Consider the following 4,914-nt stretch of genomic DNA (forward strand, 5'->3'; position numbering starts at 1 on the left):
ATTGAAACCCATCACTGCTGAATGTTCAATTAATTAACTTCATGGAGTACCTTTGATTTGATTTTTTATTGTCACATGCATTAGCATACAGTGAAAAGTATTTTTCTTGCGCGCTACACAGACAAAGCATATCGTTCATCGGGAAGGAAACAAAATATTGCAGAACGTACTGTTACAGTCATAGCTCGGGTGTAGAGAAAGATCAACTTAATACAAGGTAGGTCGTGAAAATTAACACGTGAATTCCTTGCAGTAGAATGTAACGTTAAACATTTCAACAGGAGGTACCAGTGGACACAATGCAAATATAAATTGCTGTGGGCAATTGACGTGTTTGTGGAGCCAGTTTCCTTACATCGTTGCACCGCAGCGTTTCGGGTAGTTATCACGTTCGCCGTACGCACGCAAGTTTCCTGGTTTAATCCTGGGCAGAAATGTACTAAACAGGAATAGAAAATGTTGGAAAATCTCAGCCGAACTGACGGCATCTGTGAGGAAACCAACGTTTCAAATCTGGATGACCCTTCATCAGATTTCCTGATTCGACACACTGGCTCTGTTCTCTCTTCACAGATGCTGCCAGACCTGCTGAGATTTTCCAGTATTCGTTTTGTGTGTTTCAGGTTCCAGCATCAGCAGTATTTCACCTTTACAGAAACATTTCCAAATGTTTTCAATTTCAGAGTAACTCAGCTTTCAGAAATAATCACGCATTTGCCACGAATCATTAACTGCCGAGTACTTCCAACATTTTCTGATGGTAACGCCATGAATCAGCCTCTGAAAAGAACAAAACGAATGTTCGGAGATAGAAAGCAAGGGAGGATGATTAAATGAAACAAGGAGTGATGGATAAGGCAACATTTAGCTGGTGATGGCGGAGGCCGGGTGGTCAAGTCGTTCAGAGTCAATGCTTTCACCGCCAAGGCCCGGGATTGATGATAAACTGTCAACTAAACAGAACATTTTACTGAGCATGTAATCAGTTTCTGGAGGTGAAAGAATCTGAAAGCAAAGGAAGAGAATATCATTTGCTGCAGAAGGTAGAATGACTGTGTCACTCTGTCTGTAGCGACAGTGACCGGGGATGAAGCAATGGAGACAGTAATGATGAACAATGAGATACAAATCTCTGATATCACAGCAGAGCTGTGATCAGCTAATGTTGTTCAGCAGATTTCCCACAAGAAGCTATCGAAGAGGCAGAGGTTACGAATGATCTGTGAATGTGGTGAGTAACAGTGAAATTTAGTGGAGTAGAATGTATTATTATTCATTTTGACAGGAGGAAGCAGCAAGGGGAATGAAATGAAAGATTGCCGGGGACAATTGACCGGATTGTGCAAATGGGTTTATTTTGTTTCTTCAGGTCGTTCAAACTGGCACAATGATCACTCCTGTTATCGATCAGGAAGTAATTTCAGCCCCTCCTAAATCATGCGCTTGTCGGCAGCAATAAAGCCGACATCCCCTGACCGGGAATCGAACCCGGGCCGCGGCGGTGAAAGTGCCAAATCCTAACCACCAAATTCTAACCACTAGACCACCAGGGAAAACACACGCAAACGTTTTAATCTGACTGATACATTTCAGCGTTTTTCAAATACTCGAGAAAGGTTTGTCGGGGGAAAAAAACTTCATGTTTTGATCGAACACGAATGACTCCTTCAGTCAACAGCAAATTACTGCAGATTCTCAAAAGAAATACTTAAAATGCTCGAAAATCTCAACAGGCATGACGGCATCTCTGGAGAGAGAATAGACCCAACATTTCAAATCTGTATGGTCAGTCATCAAAGCTGAAGACAGGAAAAGAAGACGAGATTGATACTTTACGTGCGGGAGATGCGGGGGGGGGGGGGGGTGAGGGCGGGAGCCGTGGGTAAGAGTTGACAAAGTTGTGATGGAAGAAAAATCAAAGGGAATGTAAATGGTGGCGGTAAAAACAAAATACTGCGGATGCTGGAATCTGAAACAAAAACAGACAATGCTGGAGCACCTCAGCAATGGCGGCACGGTCGCACAGTGGTTATCACTGCTGCTTCACAGCTCCACGGACCTGCGTTCGATTCCCGGCTTGGGTCACTGTCTGTGTGGAATTTGCGCATTCTGTTCGTGTCTGCGTGGGTTTCCTCCGGGTGCTCTCGTTTCCTCCCACAGTCCAAAGATGTGCGGGTTAGTTTGATTGGCCATGCTAAAATTGCCCTTGGTGTCCTGGGATGCGTAGGTTAGAGGGATTAGTGGGTAAATACGTAGGGCTGATGGGGGTCGGGCCTGGGTGGGATTGTGGTCAGTGCAGACTCGATGGGCCGAATGGTCTCTTTCTGCACTGTAGGGTTTCTAAGATTTCTATGGAGAGAGATATTTTTGGAATAAAGGGCCATCAGGATATGTTTGGAAATTGATGTTGATTCCTGGGATTCGTCATGATCTCCTTAAATTCCGGAGGAGACTCCATGGGACATGTGAGCCAATCCTACTCCATTAATTACGTTCCCTGCAGCACCAGTTCTGATAGGGATCACCTCTGTTAAAAGCGTTGGTAGTGTTCTGAGGCATTGAATTCGAGGCAGCAGCATTTGTGGGGGAAAGTGATCAAATGTTGCAAATTTCAGGTGTTCAGTTGATTTGCTTTACACGTCATGAATACTTTTTCTCGAACATGTTCTTACGAAACTTTAATGCAGTAGGAAGTATCATTATTCATTTTGCCAGGAAAAATCAGCAGAGACAATGTAATATCAATTGCTGTGGGCAAAAGATGGGCTTCTGGAGCCAGTCTAGTTGTTTGTCCAGTAAACCGGATCTGCTTGCCCCGAGGTCATCACCGTGTTTCTGTAGTTCGGTGGTTATCACAAGAGCCAGGTTAATTCTGTAAATATCTGGTTAGAACGAGGAATGATGGGACGTGTACATGATAGGATTTGAACTTCAGTTAGAAAATTCAAGTTCATCACCTTAATTCCTGGGCAGGGAATACAGTCTCACTGTTTGTAACCCTGTTATTTATATCATGATGCAAAGATACCGGCATTGGACTGGAGTGGGTACAGTAAGAATTCTCACAACACCAGGTTAAAGTCCAACAGGCTTATTTAGAATTGCGAGCTTTCAGGAGCACTGCTCCTTCATCAGGTTGTTTAACTCGGCAGTCAGAAATTCAGCCTGTGTGTGCTCTCGAAAGGAGCCACTTGCACACACGCTGCTTTACTCCAGCAACGTTTTAAATTGGTGATGTCTCTGCTCGTTGCTCCTGATGAAAACGACACCGCACACACTCGTGCACTCGATCCGAGCTGTTAGACCAAAACTTAAATCCATTTTGGCAGCGGTGGGATTCGAACCCACGCCTCCGCAGAGACTGGAGCCTTAATCCAGCGCCTGAGACCGCTCGGCCACGCGACCACGTTAAAGCACATCGCAATCATGTTATTTAATGATAATGTTGCTGAAATTCATTAAAAGCAATTTAGCTTGGAATGGCCATCAGGAAGCATGAGCCTGCTCCTTCACTGATTCAGGTAAGTCTGCAATGCGAAACAAACAGAAATCATCTCACGTCAGAAACACAATGAGCTGCAGTGAACGGTCGGCATCATTTAAACTGTCCTTAAACTCGTTTCTTCCTAATTTCCTGCCAGAAATGACAAGAGAACCTCCTGTGGAATTTGCTCAGGGTCTGCACTTAAGGACACGAGGCGAAATTGTGTTTTGTATCTTCGTCAAGGCAATAACCCACATTTGTTTTCAGAGTTTGGATGGGAGCAATAAATCTTCAATTCCAGACCAGTAATCTGAACAGCAGGGAAAGAGTCAAACACACCAGACCAGCAACTAACAGCCTGTTTTAGTATTTAATTCATCCACGCTGCTTTTCTTCCTTTAATTTTCACGCCACGTTCGCCACAAACAGCTTTCTCCTGCAAAATGGCGCCTTCTGTTTCAATGCCAGTGATGTGTAATTAATGAAAGCTCCAACAAGGTGAGACTTCTTACTGTGTTTACCCCAGTCCAACGCCGGCATCTCCACATCAGGGAATACAGTCTCACTGTTTGTAATCCTGTTATTTATATCATGATGTAAAGATGTCGGCGTTGGACTAGAGTGTGTACAGTAAGAATTCTCACAACACCAGGTTACAGTCAAACAAGTTTATTTGTAATTACAAGTTTTCAAGAGCATTGCTCCTTCATCAGGTTGTTTAACTCGGCAGTCAGAAATTCAGCCTCTGTGTGCTCTCGAAAGGAGCCACTGACACACACGCTGCTTTACCCCAGCAACTTTTCAAGTTGGTAATGTCTCTGCTCGTTGTTCCTGACGAAAACGACACCACACACACTCCTGCATTCAATCCGAGCTGTTAGGCCAAAACTTAAACCCACGTTGGCATTCGAACCCACGCCTCCGCAGAGACTGGAGCCTTAATCCAGCGCCTTAGACCGCTCGGCCACGCTACCGCGTTAAACCACATCGCAATCATGTTTTGTTTTTTTAATACTTTTCCAATTCAATCAAATCAAATCCAATTCAGAGTCTCAACAAGTTGAGACATTTCAGATCCAGGCTGACAAGACAGGGCGAGCGACCAAAATCGCCCTGTCCTGGGCCTGATCGACATGAGCCAAGCTGATTGGAGAAGGGGGGTGTTCCTCCTCCAAGACTTGAGCTTATTTGCATCTTAGCCAAAAGGCCGAGATGCCGCTTTTAAAAATTGCTTCATATGAAACATATGAAGCTTCAGTGTAACCTAATGACCTCAACCAAGTGCAGCATCCAATCCATACTACACTTGATCTTAGCCAAAAGGCCGAGAATCATGTTATTTAATGATAATGTTCCTGACATTCATTAAAAGCAATGGAGCTGGAAAAGGCCATCAGGAAGCATGAGCCTGCTCCTTCCCTGGGGGAAGT

General features: G+C 44.4%; 1 non-coding gene across 1 annotated transcript; it reads right to left on the reverse strand.

The window, feature by feature from the left end:
- Nucleotides 1–3,323: 3,323 nt before the first annotated feature.
- Nucleotides 3,324–3,405, reverse strand: trnal-aag (transfer RNA leucine (anticodon AAG)). Its single transcript has one exon. It is a non-coding gene; the product is annotated as a tRNA-Leu (tRNA).
- Nucleotides 3,406–4,914: the final 1,509 nt, after the last annotated feature.

The sequence above is a fragment of the Mustelus asterias genome, unplaced genomic scaffold (genome assembly GCF_964213995.1).
Source record: "Mustelus asterias unplaced genomic scaffold, sMusAst1.hap1.1 HAP1_SCAFFOLD_517, whole genome shotgun sequence".
Classification (NCBI taxonomy): domain Eukaryota; kingdom Metazoa; phylum Chordata; class Chondrichthyes; order Carcharhiniformes; family Triakidae; genus Mustelus; species Mustelus asterias.